The following is a 12,110-nucleotide window of genomic DNA, read 5'->3' as shown; positions in this document are numbered from 1 at the left end:
CTCGCCATATTTAAACATACGGTGACCGCCACGCTCCCTGAACAATCAATTTCTGACGTCATCAATGTTTTGTGTCAGTATCTTAGCATCGCTATGACTATTTATTTCCTTTTCATTAGTTTGTCACAATTAAAAAGATTATCAGGCAAAACAAATGTTGTTTATGACCCGTTCAAGGAGAAAGAAAATTGAAAAGTGACTTTAGTACGTTTCATATAGTTGATTTTTCGCGCATGTGATCAATTAGACTCTCCACAGTCGCTGTGCCTTGTTTTGTGCGCGCCCACGGTGGGCCTGCATTCGAAGGCTACGCTGTGCAGCTGCGAGCATGCGCTGCCAGACACAGCGACTGTCAGTTCTTGCAAGGGTAAGAATATTCATAAGGGTAGTGACCTCAAAAGAAATACCTATCTAACTGGGCGGAGAGAATATATACTAGTAGCCGGTAGACCTATATACGTGGTATGTTTTTATTTTTCATTTTTCATTTTATTTGGCTATGCTACTTGTCATTTTTGTTTTGATTAACGGGTGTGTGTTCTATAAAGTACCCGGATCGGGCAGAACGCCGACCGGGTCGCTTGCAAGAACGTCCAGACCCTGGGATTCGCGTCGCGTCTCTTCGTTTGTGGGAGCTTGTACTACGGTAAGATACCCGGGATAACGCTTTAATATCAGTTGGTTTTTCTACAGGCAAAAAGCTATTCTGTACTGACAGCAAGTAAATTTTGCCTCTTCGGCAACAATCTATACTCTCTTAAATTCATTTGATCCCATGCGTACATAAAGAAACTGCGACAGAGAAAAAAAAGATAGATGGATCCATGGTTTTAAAAATTCAAATGTACATGGGTTGGAAATTGCATGGTTCGATAACAAGAATGTAACCTTCGGGAGTGGAAGAGCAATGTATCCCTTGTGGGTACGTCTAACGTGAAAGAAGAAAAACGACCGAACGCCGCTGTAATGTTATCGACAGGACATCTCTCCACTATGGAAGGGGAGGTGTTGCAGTGGCATTCAGTTCAGGGCGTTCAACTTAAAAACCGTACTGGTATCTGGCTGTGAATCGCATTTCGAATTACCACGCGGACAACATAATTTATCCTGGATCAGAATCTCACAGCCTGTAATGCCATGAACTGGCATCGGGAAACGACGCAGAACGTTAAAAACAGAACCATCCTTAGATTCGGGGGACACCGTCAAATCGACACCCCTATACGTTCTTCGAGTAAATCTGGTGGGAAAAGGATTCGTTCTTTCTTGAGGCACATCAACACAAAAGTGCAAGTAGCAGACAAACGACTTGGGGAAAGGAATGGCTAGAACTGGATAGAATTGCACAGTGTTTATCCAGTAGCAAAACACAACATACGATACTGACATGTTCCGAAAACTTGATCTTCAATTAGTATAGGATTGGAAATTTCGTATTTACATTGAGTTTACTTCAATGAAAACCAACACCTGCTGTTGGAGACAGTGAATTGGAGGAGACCAGGTAGCCACTACTTAGAGAATGAAAAACAAAATGTAATGTAGTGCATATGATATAACATGATGCTTTTTAATGTAACGTAATGCGATACCATGGTATAGCATAACATGACATTACCAAACATGGCATTACATAATATAACAAGGTACTGTAATGATACAATGAACAAATTTTATATCACATCACAACATCACAGCATACATTTCATGTAATACTACGCGATCGTACTGCGTCATAGTACTCTATTTATTTGATATCGAATTATAAATATATGATATGACATTTCATATAATATTATAAACTTCATGTCACCAGAATCATGTTATAATGTATTTTGAATCATACCTCATAAGAGTACAATATCATATCATATCACATCACATCACATCATTTCATATTACCATGTTTCATTATGAAAGATATGTCATTTCGCGTTACGTCATATACCACGTTACATCATATGCCATCATATATTGCATAACAATATACTCTATGTTAATAAAATTACATCACATTAAATTATGTAAATTATGTAATATTAATATATTGCTTTAATTGCAGTACATTAAACTGCACTTCATCACATCATTTCACATATATTGTGATATTTTTTTATCCTATGTAATGTTGTTATATCATTTTACATCGCAGTATATTGCATTATATTATCCAGTAATATAGTGTAAAATGTTCGTACGGAAAAGCTATGACACAAGTACAGTTATCATCGGTGATGACGTCATCGATCAGTCCGGCGATTGCATTTGTTTCTGTCGTTTGTGGTGAAGGGATACGCCTGTCACATGTTGTACGAAATGAAATATGCTTTTCCCCCTACATCGATCGGAACAGGAAGACTGTGTTATGTTACTACAGCTCACTACGGCGAAAACGCTACGAACAGAAATGCCTCTGTTCCGCGGATATCAAGCCTCGCAATACGCTGAATCATCACAACCGAATCCGCGACCGACAGGGCGCATGCGCGGTACATTTATTTCCGTGTGTCTAGTGTAAGAAGTTGACAGATAAATTAATGTTGTTCCTTGAATTAGCATGACATCTGATTCACGTAGCGTTGCGGTGGTTTATGGAGCTGTACACAAATGTATCAATACGAAACAAATTAATGGCCCATATCGAACTAAAAATATAATAACCACATCGGGCCAGTAAATTTACGTTGAATACACATGACTCATTTGAATCAAAGTGGAGATAGTTAAAAATCACGATTGGCTAGTTAAAGGACAAATAATCCAATATTGCGCTATGCAATGTTCACAGCATTTAAAATCACGCGAATACACATACGGAACATGTACATACATGCTCACAAAAACAATAGCGAGACCGCACTGGTAAAGACACACATACATACATACATACATACATACATACATACATACATACATGCATACATGCATACATGCATACATACATACATACATACATACATACATACATACATACATACATACATACATACATACGCGCGTGCACACACACACACGCAAGGTTCGCTTTTTTAAACATATAATTGGATGGTTTTCTCAGCTATTACCAACGCATCTCGATCGGTTCTAATTTTAAGAGTTTGGACAGACAATGCATCACTTCTCATCAAGGGAAGTGAAATCGCCAAGAACTCGACGGATTAACGAGGAAAATGATTTGCTAAGAAGTTTGCGTCACAAAGAAGTACCTAGGATACCAATGTTTAACTCCTGCTACAAACAACATGATTTACACGTAAAATTGGCGACTTTTGACTCCATAGTATCCGAAAAACCTGAGATCGGATGATGAGAAATGCTCGCGAGGTCAATTATTTGTGAATCTTTGTAAACCAGAAGGCTTGTGTGGTCGACGAAGAGTGTATAAATTTGGAAGAAAGAAGGGTTTGCTTTAAACGTTCATGTAAATATTTAATGCTTGGCCTGGAAGTCAATAGATACAGGACCCTTTCCCGCACAAGCAAAAGAAAGCAATGTACCAGCTGTATTTCTTTAACAGTATATACGTATGATGCATCTCTTCAAATACACTTCAGTTTTCAATCGCTGCCAGTAATATGGACCAATAGTAAACAAAAATTTGTTTTCTACGTTTTACCATATATGTTTTCCTGAGTGTTATGTAAACATATTTATTGTGTGTTTGTTCGTTTGAAAAAACGTCATGTGTACATTTGTAACAACGTATGACTATTTTCAGGTACTGTTGGCCTATGTCATTCACCGTTTTTAAGTAATCTAGCCAATTAAACGGGTGATCGTCGGCGACGTCGTTTCACACTTTCCACTGAAATACACTTGTTTAACCCTTTTATCACCACGGTTTGGCCCAAACCAATAGTTTTCAATGCCAAACTTGGACCTCTACACAGGAAATGGGGTGTGAAGGGAGTAACTAAGTCAAAATGTGCGACTAGTTGATCAGTAAAGTAATTATATCCGAAAACAGACGCAGACATCGTCAGTTCCACAAATTTCAAACTGCAAAGAGACATCGACGACCTTTTAGCCCTGCTTGGGTAACCTGAAGTGTAACAGTTGACTCGTTATAGCGGCTACACTTTGATAAGAATATTATAATTTCCTTGACAAAATAATGTTGCGGCGAGCTTCAGATATCCAGCTTCAGATATCGATATTGGTCAAGTTCGGCATGACCAGAGTAAACGGTAAAATTTAAAGCAAATAGAATGTCGGTTTATCAATTCAGCAGAGAATTGCACGAGTTCGTGTGGTAGCAATTCCATTGAGATCTCGTTTGCCTTGATTGATCGCGAGACGACGAGACCTGGTCTTTATTCGCGAAAGCCAGCGTGTGTAGTCAGCTGCCTTCTGGGGTTGCCACTCCGCGTACAGCTGGGAAAGTGACGACCGCGGCTCTCTTGAGCGTTGTGTATTTACCCAATACGTTTCACTTCCATAATTGTCAGGTGGGGCAAACAGGGGAAATTGGATTTCCAAGAATCGTTTTCTCGGCAATTTCGCCAGGAAACCGAGCTACCTGGACAGTAGCTACGAAGATAATGAAATAAAAACACAATCGTGATTGAAGAAAGATACACAATCAGTGCACGGCGTTGATATATAGGTCAATTGAAATTCCCCGGCACAAGCTATGAATAGTAAAGCTATGAGACAAGAAATTCCGACGCTGGAGTGGCGCTGTAAAACCGTTTTTACGTAAATCCTAAAATACTCTTCAATGACAGCCTAAGTTGACATTCATCTCGAATAATGCGACCTAACGCACCTTTGTGAAACGGGAAACATTAAATTGAACCGAAAGCTCTCGCGTCATATAGGTAGATGTAAGTGAATGCCTCTTAAAGGCGACGCGAGGACGTGAATGGAAGAACGGAAACAGTACGGAATACCACAAGAAGTCATAGAAACACAAAAATTGGAGCAAGGAAACCCCCAAGCAATCAAACTGTAACCGCCTACCCGTCCCATTACGCGTCCGTACCCTTTAGATATATCCACATTGTAAAGTTGTTCAAGAGATGGCTCCGTTTTCGTTTGTTTTTAAGTTCAGAGTTTCGCGTTTGGATTCACTCGTTTAGCAGCGCACCAACTTAAAAAAGGGTAGAATTGATATCGTCTTTTTTTCTGAATTCACTTGTATTTTCACGGATGATGCTTGTCGTGGAAACCAAAAAAAAATTCTAGGATGAAAACAATATTTATCCAAGTGGATAAAACGTAAAAATACTAAAATACCGGGGTTGAATCCGAAAGTGAAAGCACTATCGTTGAAAACATTGTGAAGAAAGACCAGTGTATATTTGGTAGGCGGAATAAAGATGAAGACAAGACTGGATCTTGGATGTGAAAAGGAACAGTAAGGAATGTTATATCTCTTTCCCGCAAAGAGAACAACCTTGCATTCTTCATCTTACCTTCGGAGTCAACAGAACGTCTCTAGGCACGTTGCGATAGTATTTGAGGGATGGATGGCACGAAAGCTTTCTTGACGCGCAGCTCCGAAAAGTCGATCTACTTTTCGTTCTTCCAGTTTTACAACTATCATGAAGTCTGCAGAGGGAAAATTTTACACCGTACCTATGGCCAGGTAATGTCTCTATCAGTCTACAATCAGCTGATCAGGCGATCCGAGGCCGGGCTCTCCGGGTGATTACTATGCACGCAGGACTACGGCTTCTCTGAATCTCTTCTCGGCATCTACCTCTAAACACTGTTCGTTAATGAATGTGCATGCTTCTTCGTTCTCCTCTTCCTCGGCCGAACTTCTGTTCTATCTTACAGTAACCGGACTGGACTGCGAAAGCAGCCAAAGACGGGATCACGTGGCTATGTGAAGTCATGCGGGGAAAGAAAGGCAAATTTCCGATCCGTCAGCGACGAGGCGGCTGTTAATATACGTCCACGGCAAGAGTTAAAAAAAGAGTATAGGACTCCTCCATTCTTAGGCACGGGTAAGGGCAGCATGTAAAGCACACCTTTAATAACAGAAGCTGACGCGGTAATTTAAACGCTCTTTCGGTACTGGGCAGGGTCTTTAAATTCAGATGACGTCATCAAAGCAGGTGACCTTGCATTTACTTTAACTTAATGGGAAAATATTTCTTTTAATTGTGACACATGTGGCGTTGACATTAACTGGTTTAAAAGTTTTAACCGATAATTGCCAAATGCTATTCTGTGGCGTTTCATTATTACCTGTAAAACCAAGTGATATCAACTGATTATCAATTTCCGGCCTGGTGGTAACTTCTGAAAGACCAATAAAATCACTGGGAAAAAAAGAGATTCGGTTTGCACGCCCTGCCGGTTTTCACAACAACGAAACCTTGTTAAACAGCTTTCCGGATGGTTCTGCATGGCGTATCATTGATCGATTCTCCTCTGCATCGACTCCAGGGCTTCGTTACTTTCGTCGGTCACAGATCAATGCCGCAGCGGCGCTGCGTTACGCTGACATAATAATGATGTCTAGAGATAGTATAGCCAAGCTTATCTACCTGGCCATAGCATTCTGATTTTTCGTTGAATGGTTAGCTAGCCAAGAATGAGGTACGTTGTCCAATTCATCGCAAAAGTGTGAACCAGTATATAATGACAATACGTATGACAATTCTAAACGCGTCAGCCAAAGACGTTCAAAGAGGCGATAATTTACCTCATTGGCATCCCCTTCACCTTTTTGTGTAAAAATCGTGGTGTGATTCGTGTAACCGACTGTAGCTCTTGAACACATTCCACGTCACGGAATTAGCTAGTTCGTCTGGCATTAGCTGCGCATGCGCAGCTGCTTCGGCCCCTGACGACGAAGAACCGTCATTACAGTCCTAGCGGCGTTCCCGTATTTGGTTTCATAAACGGTGTGACCAAAGCCACGAATTAAGGCTAGGCGCCACGCTAATATTCACTGTCGAAAGCCGACCCGTTGTATTATGGGAATTTTCGGACCTTCGCAGATGTGGCAATCTTTAAAGCTATGTACGGTATAGGCCTAATCTAAAGCATTGCATCACATCACTCCTCATTTCGTTCTGAAGAAACAACACAGGAAACCAAAAACGATTTTGATATTTTGATGAATCTCATCAAGGGCTTTTTTGTCCGAAACATTTCTAATGAAGAAATCACACCAATGATCCATGCAAATTAAGACATAATATCGCACCAAGGACGCCTAATGAAATTATCCAATCGCATTTAGTGTACGGTGAGATTGTCATTATTAAATTGAGCCAAGGTAAATTATTTTGCTTATCAAATTTTTTTACGTTTATTATATGGGGTCAAGCATTAAGGTCAAAGATAGCGCCTTGCCTGACGCTTCCTGTTTAATGGGTTCATAGCAAGTGTTAAACATAGACATTTTCCGATCTGCATTGGTTGCGTTTCTGCTTTGCTTTTTGTTTGCTTGGCCTATTTTTCAATTTCCGGAAATTTGCCGTGTAAAAGACCCTTGTTAAGCAGCATCGTATGGTTTCTCACAGTAAAAAACATTTTATTAAAAATCGTCGTTCCAATATCAACGACGTTGTGAAACCTTCGTCTGCGAAGTTGTTGGAGCCCAACTGGCACGGGCAAAGTATCCTCCGATCGCTGCTATGGTAACGCGATGAGGAATCTTTTGGGACGCCCCTATTTCTCTGTCACAGACCGACTCGGATTCACACTCTCACACAGGGAAAATGCTGTCGGCGCACATCGTCATTCTAGCCACGTTTTCGTGAAACATTTAATGTTCAGCAGACAGTCTAAACACTTACAAGGCATTTTATCATAAAGTATGAAAACATACAGTTAACATTTCAAAATATTCGGAGCAACACGTGTACTTGGGATTCAACCGGTGTTACACGCAAAATCAAAATTGCGTACTGCTATCCAACTAGCTCTGAAGCTGAGAAAGGGACGTTTTCTCATACATCTAGAACTGTTACGACCCCAATTATTAATAATCCTTTTCGGTGAGAAGATTTTCTTCTCGTGAGTTTGGGCGATGATAATCGCACAAGCCACTCACGAACACACCCATTTGCCTTGATCTATGCTACTGCTGTAACCATTATCCGTTTACAGTGCGAACAATAATAGCGTTTAAATTACTGAATGTGCGATAGCACTGAAGCGTGATTCCATTTATGCATATACATGGTATGTTCAAAACTTGGTCAACGATGAATTCGCCAACACTATTTGACATTTGTCTGTAATTACTGGTGAAACTTTTTGTGACATTGTCACCAGCGATAAAGATGAAATTCATCGAATCTCGGTTTGCCATGCCCTCATATGATGCTCACAGTTTCTTCAAATCTTGGTCTTTCTATAAATGTGTTGGTTGGGTCCTCTAACTGCATCATACAATCAATGCAAGCGTTTCCCTGTCCACGATTGTAAACTGTTAACAGTGCCTTACCTTGTGACTCTGGTCGTTACTCTCTGTCAGTAGTAAGTTCTCTCATTGGCTTCACAGTTTACAAGATTCCTCTGATAACAACAGCTAGTCTGTAGCAAAAAAAATACAAGATAGATAGCCGGGATAAGATCTCAGACTCAGAGATAGCGATCGGAAGTCGGACACTGCCGTCTCTCGCCGGGATCTCAGCAGAGGCGGCGAGCTTTGGAGAAATCTGACATCTACGTTGTCGGCGAAAGCCTCGAGGGTGCGCGAGCGACTAACTAATGTATCGCAGTGTCGTCGGCCCGCTGGCTAACAGGAGAAAGCAAATTGCACAAGTGGATTTGACCCACGTGCGACGAAAACGTAATAGAAGCGGCAATTTGGCGGTGTTGGAGATTACATACAACGGACACTTCATATCGCCGACGACGCTACCACAATGACAGCGGTCGTGTTAATGCAGCCGTTTGTTAATACATATCTTGTTAAAAGGCGTCGGACAACAATTCTCGCTGTAGACAGTGTCTGCTTGTGACCAAATTCCTCTTTAACGTACCGACTCATATCACTTTCTCGCTGTCCATTTCCGTATATTTGCTTCATTTGATAATCTCGGTTGAGTCTGTACTTCTATTCACTCGTCTCAAATACTTAAATCCCGCGACACCCTCATAATGACTTAGAAATAGTTGATATGGGAAAGAGATTGCAGGCCTCAGGCTAGGCATAAAAAGTAAATATATAAAACAGAACGATTAATTGCATAATCTGCAGTTCCCCTTGAAAGAATCAGCTACTTCAAGTGTGGGAGTGATCACAGCCACAAGTGAGACATCCTTGAAATACGCCAAAAAGTTAACTTAAGCTTATTTACCAGGTAAGCATATCGTAACGTTGGTTTTGTGTTCTTCTTCTCAGTTTTTTCTGTTTCTTTTTATTTATATCATTTTTTACATAATTGCTCTTAAATGCGTCTTTTGTAGCCCACTTTCTACGCAAACCCCTTGTTCGACTCTTCTCAAAGGAACACAACCCGTACTTAATTGCCAATCCAAAACCAGTTACAACACATCACATTTACTTATTGTTCGGATTCAATCGATTTTCGCTTCTTGGAAGTCAGCGAAGGGGCAATGTTTACACAGGACTGTATATTTTGATCAAGGATGTATGTGTAAATTGGAATGTTTCAATCGCTTACTAGTCGGTATCTACAAAGGATGCAAAGTCAATTACTTCCTTCAAAAACAGGCGATGCCTTGAGCGTTTTTGGTTTGGTAGTATTTTTTTCATATTTGCTTACAAGAGCAAGTATCAAAAAATACCACACTTAAAAAACATGTTTTGGAAGCCCGACAAAACCCCGAAGTATTCCTGAAGGACACGCCGACTTCAAAAGCGGGGAGGGAACAGTTGGTGGTTTCCTGACAACTTGAAATGTCTGCAATGCTTTTATTGTCCACCGTAAAATTGACACTCAGAAAACGTGTTAATCTTCCTCGTAAAGACGACGCCAGTGATTAACTGGTTTAGACAAAAGACGGGCGAATATTGGGCGACCCTGACATGTCGGATACCATCGTTTGGAACTTAAAACTGACGTTTGCTCACCAAGTGCACAGTCAAATCCATAGCGCAGACTCCAACTCAAGTTGTGATTGTGTTAATTTCATTATTTGGTTTCGGAAAGGGACAGACGCACACATCGGAGGGAGACAAGAGTTCAAAAGGAATTCGAGATATGCATGCGGGGGAGGGGAGAGACAGACAGACAGACATTCAGACATACATACAGACAGACAGACAGACAGACAGACAGATAGACACGCTGACAGACAGACACAGACAGACAGACAGCACTAGAAACACGGAAATCAAATACACAGAACGGCACGGTAAGAACAGCGGAGAACTGTGCTACTGGCCTCGATTTCATTGTATGGTCTATATTTTTTCCTTATGACGTCCGTCACTTTATAGGTTGACAGCCCAGAATTTACCATCACTAAGTGATACCTTTTTGTTGACAAAATACGGGGACACTGACGAATGTAGCCCTGTGTTTTAAAATGCATTACATAATTATAAGTGGATAATTGCTAAGAGAATGTATCAGTAGTTGTCATAGCGTTGACTGAAACGTGCATGAAATTCAGAATCACATACCGGCGAAAACAATTACACGTACGTAAATACATACATACATACATACATACATACATACATACATACATACATACATACATACATACATACATACATATACGTACGTACGTACATACGTACATACATACATACATACATACATAGGCCTACATCAAAACATCTATCTATACACACATACCTACATAGGCGGGCAAGCAAACAAGCATACAGACAGGTATATAGACACATAGACACGCAAACATTGCTCGACAAAGTGGATTACCTATAATTGTAAAAGTATCGACATCTCGCGTACAATGTCTGACATTAATCTAGTATTACTCGACGAGTAAATTGGGACAACTTTAACGAAAGGAATACGCATTATCGCCACTAAACCACCATGAAACGCATTTAAACATATTTTGATTCCGAACGATAACGGTATGTTCCCAGTGCTCTGAGAAGGCGACAGCGGAATTGAGAACCTTTGGACTGTAATGATGCACAGGTGTCCATCTAATAAGCTGGCAAGAAGTAACTGCGACTGTCCCGCTAGAGAAGTGAAATGTACATCAGCGATGCTAGTACTTTACACACAGTCCTTCTATTTTGACAGTATTACGCTGAGGGCAAAAATCATGCAGTGGTATATTGTTATAGATGATATAACGGTGGACAACACAAAGTCTACGACAACTCGTTCTTATCGAGTTTCGGATTATTCGGATCACGCAATGCATTCCCCGGGCGCAATCGGTGAAAGCTCGGGATATTTGTAGAATCAAAATCCATCTAATTTGGCAAATCGTTACTGCAAAGTGAACACTGCCGCGTCTAAGATAATGATTTCAGTCACAGACAAATTCTGACTGAATGTTTGAAGTACTAGTGCCAGGGTCCCTGCGCTTGAAGTGAAATTGGACACGGAATCTCTACCGGAAATTAGCTTGTGATTAAATATTAATAATCGATCGGAATTTGTCACACTTGATATATACAGCGCTAAGGAGATATTTGATCGCGTCAAATCTGACACCGGATATTCAGTGGGTTTTCCGGCGGTTCGGGAAACCTCTCTTGTGTTGAATTTGTAAGGATTCATAGAAACAGTGGAGGGTTGTTTCGTTTAAATGAATTTCCGGGCGACATTTCATATCACGAGGGCGATGGAGTTTTGAAGCTGACATAGACCGTTGCCACATACATAGGACGCTAATTGTATGCACGATTTCGCATCGCTTTTTCGGTCTCGTCTTATCAGCCTAGCAATCGATCAATGAGAATTGGGATTCTGGGGCTTCTGAAAGATCCCCCAAGAAAAATTAATCAGCGTGTACGCGTTGCCTGAGGTCCAATGGGGATACTCTGTGCTCTTTTGTTGCCATAGTAACTATAATTCCGTCTGGTAAATGAAACGTACTGTCAGGTGATGAGAATAAATAATTACAGTGAAAAGGGAAAAGATAATTTTAGGCAAAAAACGCGATAACATATGATTCGTCACGATGGAGAAAAATTATAAGTTTCAGAAAAGTGACTTGATTATGATAAGATAAGACACGAA

At 40.6% G+C, this 12,110-nt stretch overlaps 1 protein-coding gene across 7 annotated transcripts in view; it reads right to left on the bottom strand.

Moving 5' to 3' along the window:
• LOC139123283 (protein NDNF-like) overlaps nucleotides 1-12,110 on the bottom strand; it is a 108,625-nt gene that overhangs the window by 15,766 nt on the left and 80,749 nt on the right. For 6 of the 7 annotated variants that reach the window (XM_070689420.1, XM_070689421.1, XM_070689419.1 and 3 more), the window contains one exon: nucleotides 8,414-8,502. The gene's annotated coding sequence lies outside the window, so the exon portion shown is untranslated. Of the gene's footprint in view, nucleotides 1-5,417; nucleotides 5,871-8,413; nucleotides 8,503-12,110 lie in introns of those variants that run through there. The other variant, XM_070689425.1, reaches the window with a different exon arrangement.

Source organism: Ptychodera flava, chromosome 22, assembly GCF_041260155.1.
Source record: "Ptychodera flava strain L36383 chromosome 22, AS_Pfla_20210202, whole genome shotgun sequence".
NCBI lineage: Eukaryota > Metazoa > Hemichordata > Enteropneusta > Ptychoderidae > Ptychodera > Ptychodera flava.
This window is presented reverse-complemented; position numbering and strand designations above follow the sequence as displayed.